Source organism: Mustelus asterias, chromosome 5 (genome assembly GCF_964213995.1).
Source record: "Mustelus asterias chromosome 5, sMusAst1.hap1.1, whole genome shotgun sequence".
Taxonomy (NCBI): Eukaryota; Metazoa; Chordata; class Chondrichthyes; order Carcharhiniformes; family Triakidae; genus Mustelus; species Mustelus asterias.
In genome coordinates, this window is record NC_135805.1 from 52,196,958 (window position 1) to 52,215,401 (window position 18,444).

Here is an 18,444-nt window from a genome sequence, read left to right on the forward strand (position 1 = left end):
CAAATCAGCCTCCCATCCATTGACTCCGTCTACACTTCCTGCTGCCTCAGAAAAGCAGCCAGCATAATCCAAGGACACCACGTGCCCTGGACGTGCTCTCTTTCACCTTCTTCCATCAGGTAAAGATACAAAAGTCTGAGGTCACTTACCAACCGACTCAAGAACAGCTTCTTCCCTGCTGCCATCAGACTTTTGAATGGACCTACCTTATATTAAGTTGATTTTTCTCTACATCCCAGTTATGACTGTAACACTATATTCTGCCCCATCCTCTTCCTTCTCCCCTATGTACTCTGTGATTGGTATGCTTTGTTTGCAAGAAACAATACTTTTCACTGTACACCAACACGCCACAATAATAAACTAAATCAAATGTCTTGCTATTATACAACATTTAAAGCAGCTTGGAAAGGAAGACATTGTAGCATGACCTTGGACCACTTGTTTCTCCCCCCCTCCCCCGCATTCTTTGTCCATATATTTTCAAAAAATGTCTTTTGTTTTAATAGTGAACGGTGATAACCTCAAGGTAGTCAACCGTGCAAGGCTGACGATCTAACACAAGTAATTGAATCTGCAGAATTGCAGAAATGATGACTGGCTAATGACTTTCTGCTGGTGCTTGGCACCTTTGAATTGCCTGTCTCAGCAGTTCATACACATCAGTTTCCCACCAAAGCTATTAACGCTCGCAGTTCAAAAAAAACAAGCCGAACAGCTGTTAGAATTTAGAGTACAGTAAACAGGGTCACTTCTTGTTAACGTTTGCCAATGATTTACAAAGCGCATGTGCATGAGTAACCCATTTTGATTTCATACTTTTAGCTCGGTGTTATTTCCCTTTTTTATTTGTTACACGTGTTTAACTTTTTCAAAATATTGTCAAACATTTTAATGCATTCACACTTTAAACAAAAATTACATAGATTAGTTTTAACCTTGTCTTATAGTTCCATTCTTCATTGCACAAGAGTATGATTTTCAAAATCTCTTGAACGCACTCTTTATCGCTCTTTCAGTTTGGAAACAAACATCATCGTGGGCCGAAGGGCCTGTTCTGTGCTGTACTGTTCTATATCCAACAGCTGGGAATGTTCATCATTCATTGTGAGTGTTGCTAATCAAACTCTGCTCCCTTGCAATAAATTTGTTAATTGAGCTGGTTGAGGGGAGGATGTTGAATCTATTTTCTTCCTTTAACCAGGCCTCCAAGCCAGCTGGTTCAGCCCCCCCCACCCCCCCCAGGTCAGCTGGGAAGACTAATGTGAGATAGTACAGTTATGTTTTGGATAGACAACATGAAACTGAAGTCTGCTCTGCCCTTCTACATTTGAGAAGAGGAGTAGACCGTTCAACCTGAAGAGAACAAACCTGACATGAATTTACTCCAAGGTGCTCTGTCCCTCTCGCATGGCAGTGACATTTAGCTACTAATTAAGCAATTCATATACTTGCAGCTGCTCATAAACTGCTAAGGTCAATTGTAAACTACTTCTGAATTTCAGGTTTCTGATTGAGGTCTTTCTACTTATTTAATTTAAAAATGATGGTTTTGCACTTGTATGGAGTCAGTAGTTACTCTATTTCAAAGAGTGGGGTCCCGAGGCATGGTACATTGGGGAAACCATGCAGACACTACGACAACGGATGAATGAACACCGCTCGACAATCATCAGGCAAGACTGTTCTCTTCCTGTGGGGGAGCACTTCAGCGGTCACGGGCATTCAGCCTTGGATCTTCAGGTAAGCGTTCTCCAAGGCGGCCTTTCACGACACACGACAGCACAGAGTCGCTGAGCAGAAACTGATAGCCAAGTTCCGCACACATGAGGACGGCCTAAACCGGGATGTTGGATTTATGTCACATTATCAGTAACCCCCACAGCTTGCCTCCTGGGCTTGTAGAATCTCACTAGCTGTTCTGTCTGGAGACAATACACATCTCTTTAACCTGTGTTTAATGTTCCCTCCACCCACATTGTCTGTACCTTTAAGACCTGGCTGGCTGGAGGATTCGCATTCTAATTAGTATTCTGTAACTTGATTTTGTGTCTCTGTGCCCTGTTTGAGAGCACATTTCCACTCCATCTGACGAAGGAGCAGCGCTCCGAAAGCTAATGGTATTTGCTACCAAATAAACCTGTTGGACTTTAACCTGGTTTTGTGAGACTTCTTACCGTGTTCTCCAGTGAAAGGCATTGGAAATAAGTTTGTAACAGATCTCCCTTTAAATAGAAGTAACTGCTTTTTGATTCTGGTGTCTTATTTATCACCCTTGTAGTGGTAACAAGTTTGTGCCTCTCCTATAAATAATTTATTGACCTTTATCATTCACCTGCTTAAAATGTGGTTTTCTGCCAAAGTGCAAGACATTACCTTAAAAATTAATTTGAACGATAAACATCCTGCCTAAAGGAGTGCACTTATGTTCAGAACTCGCTACTCCCTTCTGATCTTGAATGGTGCTTCTAATGCAACCCACTACTCATTTCAGAGTTCAAGAATAAAGAATGAAATACAGCTGTGATCATTCAAGAACAATTGAGTCCTTCCCCAGTTATTAATTTGCTTAGACAAGTACAGGGCTAACATAAACCATCACTGGAGACTTTTTGAACAACCAAATTGCTATTGCCATTGTAAACTTATATACTTTGTGAATTTTGCAACCATCGTCTGCCTTTGTGAATGTCCTCGGCCTAGTTAAAAAAGTGGAAACCAAAATGATGTGAACAAATTCTAAATCTCCTCTGTTCCTTGCCATTGGTGACTTCCACAGTTAAACTTTTAGCAGTATTTTAGGAATACAACATAACGTGCAAGTATGCTGAAGAAAACTACACAAGATAGAGTGCAGCACCGAAGTGTATTCCCAGAGACATAAAGGCAAAGCCCACTTTATACAGAAGGGTTTTGTAGGGATGTAAAAATAGGATATCAGGCTGTTTTAAGAAATGCGTTAAGCAATTAAGCTGCAGTGAAGACAAATATTTCACAAAATTAACCCTTGCAGATGCTGAGGAGAGTAAAACACAGAAACGATGCTGTAGTGGTGTCATAGCTTAATGCAAATTACATAAAACCCAATTTAAGTAATAATTAAAATGCAATAAATAAGTCAACATAGATTTTAAAAAGATAGATCATGTTTAACCAACCTTATCGAATGGATACGGTGTACATGACTTTCAGAAGACATTCAAGAAGTTGCCACATAAGAGACTCATGATAAAGGTCAGCGTGTGGAGTCAGTCAGGTCACAGCACGGATTGAAAAGTGGCTACAAAATTGATACAAAACAGAAGATAGAAGTGAATGGAAGATTTTTGGACTGAAGGTGGTGTTTGACAAAAATCCATCTGGGACCACTGTTGTTCACCTATTCTGAAGTTTAAAAGTAAAGTTTGTTTATTCGTCACAAGTAAGGCTTACATTAACACTGCATTGAAGTTACTGTGAAATTCCCCTAGTCGCCACAGTCTGGCGCCTGTTTGGGTCAATGCACCTAACCAGCATGTCTTTCAGAACGGGGGAGGAAACCAGAGCATCTGGAGGAAACCCACGCAGACACGGGGAGAACGTGCAAATTCCACACAGTGACCCAAGCCGGGAATCGAACTCGAGTCCCTGGCGCTGTGAGGCAGCAGTACTAACCACTGTGCTACCATACCACCCATTGATTTACCTTCAGAAATTGAAGGCATCCTGTCAAAGTTTGCAAATGAATGCACCAAAGTACAGCAAGTCAAACAAACACAGAGTGACAGAAAAACGGCAACTGTATTCAATATACTGAAGGTGAGATAGCTCATTTTGGGAAGAGGAACAAGGAGGCAACTTATTCCTTGGAAGTCAAGATATTAAATGGAACAAAGATCTGGGAATACAGACACACAATGGTAGCAACACAAGTCAATAAGCTGTGAAGAGTGCAAATAAATTACTGGGATAAAGCAAAATTCTGCGGATGCTGGAATCTGAAACAAAAAACAGAAAATGCTAGCAAATCTCAGCATGTCTGACAGCAAATCTCAGCATGTCTGGAGAGAGAGAATAGAGCCAACGTTGCGATTCAGGATAATTGAGATTTATACTAAGGGGGGGGGTTAGGTAATGTTGAGTTTATACAAAATCTTGGTTGGGCCATACTTGAGTGTTACTGGGTGCAGTTCTTGTGTCCATACGACAAAGAAAATTGAAGCATTGGGGAACGTGCAGGAAAGGTTTACAAGGAGGTTACCAGGGTTGGAAGGATGCAACTTCAGGACAGATTGAGCTGGTTGGCACTTCTTCCACCAGAAAAGAGAAGGCTTGAAGAATAGCACTGGTTGACAAACTGACTTTAAGGGGGCACCTTAAAAATAATACGACTGAATTGATGTTAGAGGGGAGAAGGAAGAGCCTAAAACCAAGATTTCAAATTTAAATAAGACCAGCTTTGGCAGGATGAGTAACAAAATGATCAAAGTAAACTGGGTAAACTACTAACAAGTAAAACCAGAATAAAAGAACGTGAAATAGTCGAACAATTTTCGTGTACGATACAAATGAGCTAAAAGACTACCAAAGACAAATGCAAGGAAAAATAGAAACCACGTGAACTAAGCTACAAAAGCACTGAGGGGATACAACAAAGGTAACAAGAGGTCCAAAAACGCAATGTGACAAAAAGACTTGCTAAGAATAACAAAGCCAACAGCAATAATTTCCATAATTATGTTAAGAGAAAGAGAGAAGCAAGATGGAATGTGGGTTCAGTAAAGACAGATATAGGTGAGACTGTGATGAATGAGGAGGAAGTGGTAAATTTGTTAAATGAGTACTTCGTATCTGTTTTCACAGCGAAGCAAGAGGATAAAATACCACCTGTACAATTGAATCCAAAAATAGTTCAACAAAAGTGCTTTAAATTTAAATAAAATGGAGAAGATAAAAATAATGAGATTTAAAGTAGAAAATGTTGCAGGATTTGATGGTTTCCACTTTATTACTAAAGTGAGGAAATTGCAGATGTACGAGTCATAATTTTCTAAAGTTCTCTGGTTTTAATAGTTGTTCCTTTAGCCTGGAAAATTGCTATTATTTAAAGAAAGGAAGGAAGGAGAAACCTCTCCATCAGTTTAACATTAATTATGTGCAAGTTAGAGACTGAGGGTGAGAACTTGGGCAAGTACGAGCAATCACAGTCAACATGCCTACATTAAAAGGGCGCATCTATCTGACTAATTAAGTTCATTGTTATGAGAAGGTCCCAAGTATAGAGAATTGGGGAGGGTCTGCAAATGTTGTCTATAAACATTTCCCCAAGACATCTGCTAATAATCTCTTGTGCAGAACCTTATCAAACACAAGGGCCTGTAGAATTGGAAACAACCTTGAAGCATGGATATTTATTATTTTTGAGGGTTACAGGAAAGAGAATAGTGAAGAACGGCAATTCTCCGATTGATTAAGAGTGCAGAGAGTTAATTCAAAGGGCCTTTATCTCAAAGGGGGGGCTTGAATTCAAAAACAAGGATGTGATGCCTCAACTCTACAGAGGTTTGGTCAGATCCCATTCAGGGGACTAGATACAATAGATACACCTTGGATGAAAGTGAGTGAGAGCTGAGTCCCTGAAACTGCAGATTACTTTAAGTTGTGTGAATGGGAGGAGTTATAAAACAACATAAACACAATAAGTGAGTGGGAGAATAAATGGTACGCAGAGTTCAATGTGGAGAATTGTGAGGTCAACCACTTTTAATCAAAGACAGGTCGTAATATTTTCTTAATGGCGAGTCTGAGATGTGGAGGAGCAAAGGGATTTGTGTGTCCATATCACTGAAAAAGAGAGCGCAGAGTTAATTCAAAGGGCCTTTAACTCAAAGGCTTGAATTCAAAGACAAGGATGTGATGCCTCAACTCTACAGAAATTTGGTCAGATTCCATTCACGCAACTAGATTCAATTTTGGATGCCAAACCTCAGGCAAGAAAAATTGCCTTCAGAAGGAGTAAAGCAAAGATTCACCAGAATGGTACCGGGGCTTAAGAAGGTTAAAAGTGTGAGGTTAATCTATCTCAAAGTTGCTTGTATCCCAACCTTAGAAAGTTGAGCAGTCATCTACTAGAGATCTTTAAAATGATGATGTGTAGACGCAGAAACTATGGTCGGAATTTTACCACCTCGTCTGCCCCGGAATCGGGACGGTGAAGCTCGCAGAATGGAATTCTCCGTTGGCCTCGGGTGGATTTTATGAGCCTCACCCGAGTGAGGTCGTAAAATTCTGGCATATTTCTCCAATTGGGCAAGTTCAGAACAATGGGGCACATTCTTAAAATCTGAAACTTGCTTCCCTAAAGGTTGCCGATCCTGTGTGAAATGATACTGATTACCTCATTATATTTTTGGTTTCATGTAAAATCTCACAAACTTAAAAGTATAAAGTATTGTTCAGAATGAATATACGTTTATACAGATGAGGAGTCAATAGCTGGGGTTCAAGGAAGACTTTGGCAAATTAATTTACAATTACATCATTAATGAAGGTCTGCTTTGATCTGTTCATATTAAATTAATTATTTTCATGCATGTGGATTGACTCTTCCCAACACACAGTTTTTTAAATTTATTCATGGGACATGGGCGTCGCTGGCTGGCCAGCATTTATTGGACATCCCTAGTTGCCCTTGTTCAGATGGCTGTTGAGAGTCAACCATAGTGCTGTGGCTCTGGAGTCACAGGTACACCAGACCAGGTAAGGATGGCAGATTTCCTTCCCTGAAGGACATTAGGGTTTTTCCGACAATCGACAATGGTTTCACGGTCGTCAGTAGACTCTTAATTTCATACCTTTTTTATTGAATTCAAATTCCACCATCTGTTGTAGCGGGATTCAAACCCAGGTCCCCAGAACATTAGCTGAGTTTCTGGGTTAAAAGTTTAATGATAATATCACTAGGCCATCATCTCCCCCAAGATTTAAGATTTGATGTTTTTAAAACATGAGCAGACTTTAGAATCTCAGTCTGCGAGTCAAAGTGAATGAAGAGAACTTAAGTTCTCTGTCAGATTCTCGAGTGTTTGTGGGAGTGAGTTGGTTTCAGTTTTTGTTACTATATTTGGAGATATTTTCTTGCATAGCATGTGGTTCACCTTATCAACATTTTGCTAAAAAATCAAGACAAGTGCACTTTTATCAATAAAACTGTACAAGTTGCAAAACATCAATCCAACAGCAACTCCGGCTAATCCATGTACACTGTGCCCGGTTCATTTACGGCCTCCCAACAGTGTAACAATTCTACCTTAGGGACAGTGCGATTAAAGCATGACAAATTTAACATACACAGTTTCCATTATAAACATGGAGATAGGAACTTGCGAGTGGAGAAGTCAACTGAACTTTCAGATGCAAGGTTTTTCAAAAATTATTAATAGATGTATCATGCATGTTCTCCCAGGCCCAGATGAGTGTTGTGTTAAAAGGGTGACCAGAAGGGGCATGAGTGGAAAATTCACACCCAAATTTCCCAGCCTCAGTACATAGAAGTGCCCAAACTCCACACGGCACTTCCAACAATGATGCAGTTGAGAATTGCAACTCAGCAGTGTGGTTTCTGAAGGCAGGAAAGGGGGTACAAGAAAAATAGATAAAACGGGACAAGAGCACCACTTTTTGATACATTTAATTCTTAGAAATTCTAAGCCTAATAGTATTCAGTATAGCATATCTATTCTATTAAAAAAACTTTCCATTAATTGGGTTTTTACACGCTTTAATCATCTGTCTTTTTACTACTTATTCATTTCCTGTTTTAGTTCCACTTCATTTTTTTTACTTTCTAGTTTTAGCTTTCACTTTAGGTTTTCTGACTTCCCCCAGTATATTCTGTCCTTGCTGTTTTATACTAAAATTGGTTGCTAAGCAAGTTGCTTAAGTTGTGAAAGGTTCTCTTGGATCATTTTTCTTCTAAATCGTTTGTTCTTAAAACAGGTGGGAAGGGGGAAACAAAACTTGATCATGTGTGGCACTGTCACGGGCCAGTCAGCTCCAATTCCCAAACCCGCACTTGAAATTCGTCCTTTAGATTGACATCACTGAACTCATGAGAAAAATCAACTATGATTAGTTGATCAGAAAGCCTTTCCTAAACTGTTCAAAGTGCAGACTATTGGCCTTGTGCACTGGATGGCATGGTCCACAAATTACTGAGCAATGGCCATAGCTAGAAAAGAGTTGACAAACATTTTCTGAGGGATCAAATCAGCTTTGAAATGCTTCTACTGCACAACAGATTATTGTGTTATGGGATGCATTGTTTAAAACATTACTGCAATCCAAAACTTCTGTTCAAGGACAGGGACAAATTACTGGCTGTGCTCACTTATACCATCAATACAATGAAGACTAAGAAACAGACAGCACATGCTTCTGTAATTTTTACACTATGTCTGTGCTCATTATTAATGAAGTAGGTAGATTCTTGAAAAGCAAGGGGGTGGAAGGATATTGGCTGATGGGATGGTAGTATGGGAACATGCGGATCTCTATTAAACCTGCAGGTTAAATTAAAGAAATTTTTTTAAAAATACGTCATTCCAAAAAACATAAACACTGAAAAGATTCAGTTTACTAATAACATACATGATATTTCTGTTGGGTTAAAAATGCACGAACTGTTCAATAAGAATTAGATCAGAACCTGTTAGGACTACAGTACTGAAATAATCAAATCAATCATAATTAACAGAATATAAAATCCTGAAAAAAGTTGATCAGTGTAGCCTTCTGACTACAAGGCTGCACATTCAAATCCTAATGTGCGTGAGGGGAAAGCATTGTGTTTACTTGTTTTGGGTAATCAAAGTCATTTCCTGATCAGGTTGTTGGAACAGTTTACTCGAGTAAAGAAGTCAAGAAAAGATACAGTCAATTCCAATCCAAATATGGGGCATGCCATCAATTCGTAAAACCATCCATCCTTAACAAAAGTTGTGATAACATCTGTAATTAAAATCTTTCTCCCTGTCCCATATCATCTTTTGGTTTTTATATTTAGCAAAGCGTCCCAAGGACCACTTTAGTCAGAATCAACAACTTAAATCATTTCCCTGTTGAGTTAGTTTCTAGTGACTTGAATAAACATTTCTCTTAAATTAGAAACAACTTCTCAGGCCTTGGTCACTGGAGTTAATGAATAACAACATGAGGGTTGTCTTTCCCCACCCTTCCTGGAGGCATCCATTCTTACTCGGATCTGATCCCACAGGTGCTGTACAAGGCGAAATAGAGTGCGAGCAAGATAAATGGTAACAAACTCCGATTCTGTTTTTATCCTCTACCCAAATGTAGTTGCAATTTCCAGCATGGACTGGAATTGGGAATGCAAACTCTGGGTGAAGCGCAGTAGCTTCAATTGTATAACTGCAGAGACGACCTGCTTTAAGACATCAGGAATCAGCATGGTGAGGGATAGGACTTGGGACTTTCTGGATTATTAGGAGCATTAGAAATGTTCAGTTGCTTTTTCACAGTAATGCTCTCACAGAGAAGAAAAAATAAATGCAACGTTGTTTGTCAAGTTACTGGGGCATGGATGTGAGACCTTTTAGTGCATTTAAATCTCCTGTCTCCTTCAAGTCACCCTTTGATGCATTTCGCCTCCTCATGTAAATCAGCCCCAGTCATGCAACGAAGAAGTTAGGGTTTCTCACAGGTGGCTAAAAATGGTCACAGATCATAAAGAGCAAAACAAAAAGTCTCTAAGAAAGAGGAGATTTACTTTATAAAAGACAACTAACATTTTGATATCTTGCCTCACCCCACCCAGTGTTCACTCCTTCACAAGTTGCTCCCGGCCCAATGGCACCAGCAGAAAGATGATGATAGGTAATCCAATGCTCTTCTGTCATTGGAATCTAAGGGCCACAGAATACTCGACATAATATTCTCCAGCAAGTAGTCCACCCTAAAGCTTCCTAATCTTCCTTGTTCTGCAATTCAAACTGGAAACTGGCCAAACCAGAGAATGAAACACATTCTGTTCTTCCCTGATACTGTAAAGGTGATACTTCGCCACATAGCATTGCTCCCAATAATAACGCTTTCTAATTTGCAATGCAGATAATGATACAGAGCAAATTTAAAGGGTGGTTTATTAATAATTCTTGAATAGATATTAAAGTCAAAAATTGAAACAAAAATAAACAAATTTTTCAGATGACAATTTTCTACTGATCTAGCATTTTAAGATTTTAAGACCCAATGCAGAAAAGGAACATTGGAATATGGCAGAAATTAAAAAGTTATTGTTCCACCCAGGACTCTTACATAGCTCAGTGACAAATCCATTTAATTTTACTGTACGAAGTACGAAGCTGAGTTCCAGGAGGAACTGGAGGTGTCCCCACAGAAATACAGCATGGATGAATTTACTTGATGCATAAAGTTTATTTATTAGTGTCACAAGTAGGCTTATATTCGCACTGCCATGAAGTTACTGTGAAAATCCCCTAGTTGCACTTGTTCGGGTACATCAAGGGAGAATTTAGCATGGCCAATGCACCTAACCAGCACGTCTTTCGGACTGTGGGAGGAAACCAGATCACCCTGATGAAACACAGGCAGATACGGGGAGAATGTGCAGACTCCGCACAGAAAGTGGCCCAAGCCGGGAATTGAACCTGGGTCCCTGGCGCTGTGAGGCAGCAGTGCTAACCACTATGCCGTCCATGTAGAGTCATAATGGTTTACATCAATTACACAAGCATCTTCTGTTAACTTCTAATTCATTGTAGTGTTTGAAGACCAACTGATAGTTAAATTTCTAGAAGTATCCAAGCCAATGAAATTCTTTTTAAATTGTGGGGAAAATATTACAAAATAATTATGGATATCCAATTGAACGTCTGTTAAGTGAATGTGCTAAGGAGTTGTTAATTGTTAACTTGATATTAGATTTTATTCCCCCCCCCTCAAAAAAAAGACAAACCTGTTGTAGACCAACACATTGAGGTCTTTTACTCTGTTCCCAAATCACAAGGTCACAGACTTGCAATTTTGTGACGAGTGACTCACTTCCAAAGCCAGTTCACCATCTGCAAGGCACAATTCCAAAAGTGATGGAATACTCTCTAATTTGCATGGATGAATGCAGCTCAAACAACATGCAAACACGACACAATTCAGGGCAAAGCAGCTTGCTTTATTGACACCATCTCATTCACTCCCTTCACTACCAGTGCACAGGGGCAGCAGTGTATACCAGCAGAAGATGCACTGCAGAAACTTGCCAAGCCTACTTCAATAGCACCCTCCAAACCTGCGACCTCTGCAACTTAGAAGGGCAAGGGCAGCAGATGCATAGAACACCATTAACTGCAAATTACCTTCATGTTTGGCACTTTACTGCCATTCCTTTGCTGTTGTTGGATCAAAAAGGCCTGGAACTCCCTTCTAAACAGCACTGTATGTAGACTTACACCACAGACTATAGCAGTTGAACGCAACAATGCACCACCACCTTCTCAAGGGCAATTAGGGATGGGCAACAAATGCCCAGCAACACTCAAATCGCATGAGATAAATGTTAATAGTGATCGCTCTTCATGAAAACATTGCAAGGACTATGCACAAAGTTAAAGGCTTATAAAGTCATGTTAATGTAAAGTCTCCCCAAGGCCTGGAAAAAGTGGTCCTGTCTGGCAGTTTCAGTTGTTTATATCCTGACTCTTCACTTGGTGCTAGAGGGATCAGCACTGTCATTCAGTTGCAGAGCTGCTGGTGGCGGCAATGTGATAATGCAAATGCAAATTTACATTATTGCAATGGGCTACGAATCTACTGCTTGAAATCAGCCTGAAACAATTGTCTGAGCAGATCATTGGAACTGTACAACTCGCAATGGCTACATTTGTAAATAGCTACACTGAAAGTAATGAAGTATTTGGTTATTGTTCTACTGCACATTAAATGTAAGAAAGCACCATAAAGACTCCCCAAGGGCAACCAAGCCACCCGGGTGTCTGGCCTTGGGTCTCTGCACTACTCAATAAATAACCATCAAAGATCAGATGGATGAGAGGAACCCATGGTGAGTTGATTCTTGAACTTCTGTGCCTTTGTCCAAAGAGATGCCTGAATTTTGCTATTTTTCCCCTCCATGCAAAGCACAACTGCCCTTGTTGATTGCCCTTGCTTGCCACCTTACATGATCACTGGCTGAGACACAAGATAGTTTGCATATCACAGGAGCTACCTGGGGTGTATTCTCTAAGAAAGGAGCAGACAATACTTACAGGACAGATGGGGAGAATGTTTGGAGACGACGAGGGAGAGAGAAAAAAAAATATTTTCTTTTAAGGTGAAAAAGAATTGCACTTATATAGTGTCACATGACTTCAGTACATTCCAAAGTGCTTTGCACCAAATCAAGTAGTCTTGAAGCGCAGGAAACACAGGAGCCAATTTGTGAACAGCAAGGCCACACAAACAATGTGATAATTACTGGATAATCATTCTGTTTTAGTGTTGTTGGTTGAGCTATTAAATATGGAGCAGGTCACCAAGAAGAATTTTCCATTCATTCCTTGAATATTGCCATGGAACCTTCATTCAATTGTCCGAAAGACGTTACCTCTGTCAGTGAAGCATTCTCAATACTGCACTGAAATGTCACTGTCTAATGTGCCATATGACAAGAGAGAAGCTGGATCTGCTAATCCCAATAAAGCAGCTTCTGGGAACCTTGGGAAAACAAGTTTCCAATTTGTTTTCCTCTCTCCACGTGGGAAAGTAGCAGGCTGCACTCTACACCTTCCCACTGCTCAAGGGAGAGAATCTGGCCATGAATATAGATGCGGACATTCAATTATGATCTCTGATCCACCAACCACCATCTGCTATATGTACTACTTGTTGACAAATCCCCCTTTGCTCCATCAGCTAATCTTATGAGCTGCCAAAGAACTACCAAAACATATTCACATAAAAATGAGACAAAGATAGGAGTGAACTCAAAGTATATCTGCAAATGAAATCTCACAAGAGATTGTGTTAATTTAAATAGATTTTAGTCTGCTCAATGACTAATGCATTTAATGTTTGAAGAACTGCAGGAAGGAGGACTTTGAACATCACTGGATACTTTCTAGGTTTTCTTGCGCATGAGTCAGTAAAGGTTAATATGCAAGTGTAGCATGTAATCAAGGCGGCTAAAGGAAAGCTGTTTTATATTCTGAGATGAATTGAACATAAAAGGACGTTATGCTTCAGTTATGCAGGGAGTTGGTGAAACCACATCTTGAATACTCTATGCAGTTTTGATCTCCTTATTTAAGGAAGGAGATGTAAATGTGTTGGCGGTGGTTCAGAGAAGGCTTGCCAGACTGATACCTGGAATAAGCAGGTTGGCTTATGAGGATAGGTTGGAAAGGCTGGGCTCGTATGCAAGATCCTAACGGTATTGACAAGGTGGACGTTGAAAGGATGTTTCCTTTTGTGGGTGAGTCCAGAACCAGAAGGCACTGTTTTAAAATTAGGGGTCGCCCTTGTAGGTCAGAGATGAGGAGAATTGTTTTTCTTTCAGAGGGTTGTGCCACCTTGGAACTCTCTGCCTTAGGTGTTGGTGCAAGAGGGGTCACTGAATATTCCCTTGCCTAACAGAATCAAAGGTTATTGGGGGTAGGGGGAATGTGGAATTCAACACGAACAGAGCAGCCATTATCTCATTGATTGGCAGACCAGGTTCAAGAGACTAAATGGCCTATTGCCCCTATTTTGTACATTTATATGTTCTTCATTCTACTACAAGCAGTCAGTGACAAATTGTGTATTCCAAATTGTGCATGTTTTACAACTGACCAGACCAAAAGCAAGTGAAACAAGCATTTCTGCAACAGTGGACTGAAAATCAAATATTACCTGGTCATAACTTTATTGTACTAAAAATTAATTTCAACTGTAAAAGTAAATTTCTGCAGCTTAAAATTATAATAACTAAAAATGACAAGGGATCAACATGACCTTTACACTTTCGCCAGTGACGTGGATGTCATCTTGAATTCTACCTTTCGCAGGGAACTGTTAAAACTTGAAAGTACATTTTTACCTTCTTCATTCACCCCAACACCAAAGTAACCCATCTCCAAATGTATTGACTCTTTCTAAAGAATGGCATGCCCATATACTGAAAAATATGAGCCTCATCATATCAATTTATTTATGCAATGCTCCAGTTAATATTAGTCAGTTTAGACGACTGGAGCAAAAAGAACAGGATATAGGAATTCCTCCACTTCATGGAATCTCTACAGTGCAGAAGGAGGCCATTTGGCCTATTGAGTCTGCACCAACTCTCCAAAACAGCATCTTACCCAGGCCCACTTCCCCACCCTATCCCCATAACCCTGCACATTCACCATGGCTAATCCACCTAACCTGCACATCTTTGGACTGTGGGAGAAAACCCACGCAGACATGGGGAGAATGTCTTTGCACAGTCACCCAAGGCCAGAGTTGAACCCTGGTCCCTGGCACTGTGAGACAGCAGTGCCAACTGCTGTGTTACCATGGAGGTAGTGCCTAAAGATAACCAAGCAACAAATTACACATGCTGCTCATGTTGAAAATAAATGGTCATTTGGTAGCACAGAAATTGAATATTGCTGAAAAAAAAAAGGTATGTTGCTGAAATTTTTTGCCTTGCACTCATCAGAAATACATTCAAGCCTTGTGTCTTGAATTACCAGAAAATGTGGGGAGCCTATGGTTCACCATTGGCAATGCCTTGGGCAATCAGAGTTGCCTTGCCAACCAATCAACATCCCTTTTCTCCTGTAGTACAAATTGTTGTGGTAGTTCGGATTTGGCATTCCTGCATTTGTCCTTATGAAAAAAATCCACAATAGGCCTCTCTTTTCAGTAACATTCATGTTGAAAATACATATTGGGATAGAGATCTCGGCATCAACACGAACATCTCTCGCTAATAAACTAGTCTCCAATGTCACAATGATTTAGAGTGATGGGAAATAAATCAAATTATTGTGACATGGATGGGATGAAGAGCATGCTTGTCTTTAATAAGCTAGTCAAAAAACAACAATTAAATGACTGTAAGATACAAGAATGTGAGATTTCAGAATTGAAAGCACTAAAGGTATCACTGGGACAAACATCTCAGCTCCAGTACTTTACCTTGCCACTGAGGGAGAAGATCCAAGTACAGGGATGTAGACAAATAAGGCAGCACAGACCTAAAATATACTGGGACAGAGTTTCCACGTTATACTAGCAAACTCGGGGCCAAAAGCACCCCAATCAGTGAAAGAAATTGGAAGAGTTAAAACCACTTACACTCATGTCATCTGCAATTTGTTATGCTGGTTTAAGATTAAGAATTAAGCCCCATTCACAAAACTACTCACCGTCCCCACACCAGTCTACATGCTGAAATTCTACTGATCAATTGCACTTTTTGGAGGGTACACAGGGATCAGTAGACATCTCCTAATAGTGTTTTTCACATTAAAAAATACTTAGTCAATAAGAAACTGATGAGTGTACATCAGTGTAACTTCAACGGTTTATTACAGTTTAAGTTATGATCAGTGAGTTTAAATCACATTACTCTCAGGTGAAAAATTCAACACTTACTAAAATGCTTAGTTTTCATTATAAATCCATTTTTTGGCAGGATTAATAAATTTTCATTAGTTTACCACTCTTAAATACAAAGAATTCATCTTAACTGAAAGAAAAACAGAAGTGATTACCTTCAATTACCTGATTGTTCAGTTTCAGAGACAACTTTAAATGTTCGGTAGAAACTAGAAACAATCTGATCAATGCAATTTTGAGTGCAATTCCTGATTGCCCCAGAACAGAAACTAAATGTTCTTATGGAAAGAAAGGTGCTTGGGGAAACCCCTCCCCCCACTATTTGCAAATACAATTTAAAATGTTGTCACTAATCACGACATTATAAAGTCACCACTCTGGTCTACACTTCCTGCTGCCTCAGAAAAGCAGCTAGCATAATCAAGGACCCCACGCACCCCAGACATACTCTCTTCCACCTTCTTCCATTGGGACAAAGATGCAAAAGTCTGAGGTCACGTACCAACTGACTCAAGAACAGCTGCATCCAAGCTGCCATCAGACTTTTCAATGGACCTACCTTATGTTAAATTGATCTTTCTCTACATCCTAGTTATGACTGTAACACTACATCCTGCACTCTCTCCTTTCCTTCTCTATGTACGATATGCTTTGTCTGTACAGCCCGCAAGAAACAATACTTTTCACTGTATACTTTTCACGTGACAATAATAAATTAAATCACCATGATAAAAATCTCCAAGCTCACCTTCCTCGCTATAGAGGAAAAAAATCTTTCATAGAAGCAGTGTTTAGTGTAGCAAAGATATTGGATGTTGAAAACTTTTACTTCCAACATGGATCTGATAAAAGACAAAATTACAGATAATCATGTCCCCATTACAAGTGGAAACTGACTGGTTTGCGTAACCATGAGTTTTTTAAAAAATCTGTACTTAAATTTGAACTTTCCTCAGTTAAATACAGACTGGGATATAAGGAAAAGGTGGTGCGGTTATTGACAGGGCAAATCTTGTTTTGGTGTTTTAAGTCAAAATTAATGTACTTCAATGCAACTACCACAAAATATCAAAATTGTCCATTGCACAACTGTTACTCTCAATGCTTTTTTAAGTTTAATCTTTCCTTTCAGATTTAGGCATGGCCCATCTTGAATCTGCAGCCATTATGGTCCTACTGTTGCTCTTCTTAATAAAGTGGCCCAGAAGGTAAATTTTCTGTCTTAATGCCTGTGTTATTGTCTTATACCATTACTATGGAACCAGGATTAGTGACAGAAACAGTTAACAATGCATGAAACATTCTCAAAATAACAATTTGTCTTTATTCACATTGAAACTAGAAGGAAGCGCCCATTCGGCCCTTCAAGCCTGCTCCGCCATTCATTTTGATCATGGCTGATCATCAAATTCAATATCCTGATCCACCCTTTCCCCCATATACCCTGATCCCTTTAGTCCAAAGAGCTATATCTAATTTCTTCTTGAAATCAGACAACATGTTGGCCTCAACTACATTCTGTGGCAGTGAATTTCACACATTTATCACCCTCTGGTGAAGAAATTCCTCCTCACCTCAGTCCTAAAAGGCTTACCCCTTATCCTCAAACTATGACCCCTAGTTCTAGACTTCCCCATCATTGGGAATATTCTTTCTGAATCTACCCTGTTAGAATTTATAAGTTTCTATGATATCTCCTCTCACTCTTCTAAACTCCAGGGAATATAACATTCCAAAGTGGTGAAGCTGAATAATATGCAGGTGGGGGGGGAAGTTAACCATGGTGGCCAGGGGAATGGTCAGAAATATATTTGGGGCGATATTTGAAGGAGCGAAGTAATAAGCTAAGGGCTTTTAGGGACAGCATTCCGAAGTGAAGGACAAAAATAAATGCTGGCTCTCACTCCCAACAAAAACAATCTTCCGTTCTGATGCACCGTTAACATTATAGGAAGTCCCAAGGCACTTCAGAGTGTTACAGGAACATAGGAAAGAGCAGGAGTTGGCTATTCAGCCCCTCAAACCTGCTTCACCATTCAATTAGATGATGGCTGATCTTCTCCATCAATGCCATTTTCCCACACCGTTCCCACATCCCTTGATATCTTTACTATGTGGAAATCTATTGATCTCTGTCTTGAACATTGTAAACAACTGAGCCTCCACAGCCCTCTCGGGTAGAGAGTTCCAAAGATCCACCACCTCTGATTGAAGAAACTTCTCCTCATCTCAGCCCTAAATGGTCTCCCACTTATTTTGAGACTGTGTCCCCTATTTCTAGACCCCGCAGTGCCATGAGAAACAGCTTTCCTGAATTACCCTGTTGAACGCTATCAAGAATTTGGTATGATTCAATGAGACCGCCTGCAATTTTTCTAGAGAATACAGGCCCAGTATCCTCAATCACTCCTCATAAGACAATTCCACCATCCCAAGAATTACTCTGGTGAACCTTTGCTGAACTCCTTCTATGGAAAGTTTAACCTTCCTTTGGCAAGGAGAACAGAACTGTGCATAGTACTCCAGGTGTAGTCTCATCAAGGTGCCATACAATTGCAGCAACTGAGAGAGCAAGAGGGAGGACGAGAAGGAGAGCCAGGGAAAGCAAAATAAAAATCAAGGATGCGAAAAAGGGCTGGCTTGAAGGGTCGAATGGCCTCCTCCTTCTAGTTTCAATGTTAATAAAGACAAATTGTTATTTTGAGAATGTTTCATGCAGGGCTGAGGCTATAGATGGATTTGAACAGAAGAATGAGAGGGAAAACAAAACTGTGTTGCTGGATCAGGAGCTAAGGTAGATTTTGCAGCAGAAAATTGGAGACAGGGAAGAGTGGTGGAGGC

The 18,444-nt window shown here is 40.0% G+C and overlaps 1 protein-coding gene across 5 annotated transcripts in view; it reads right to left on the reverse strand.

Annotated features, from left to right (window-relative positions):
• The window catches only part of LOC144493532 (E3 ubiquitin-protein ligase RNF19A), a 103,793-nt gene that overhangs the window by 77,800 nt on the left and 7,549 nt on the right, over positions 1-18,444 (reverse strand). For 2 of the 5 annotated variants that reach the window (XM_078212586.1, XM_078212587.1), the window contains exon 2: positions 3,159-3,280. The exons of 1 other annotated variant lie outside the window; for it this stretch is intronic. The gene's annotated coding sequence lies outside the window, so the exon portion shown is untranslated. Of the gene's footprint in view, positions 1-3,158; positions 3,281-18,444 lie in introns of those variants that run through there. 2 more of the 5 variants (XM_078212591.1, XM_078212592.1) reach the window with 2 other exon arrangements.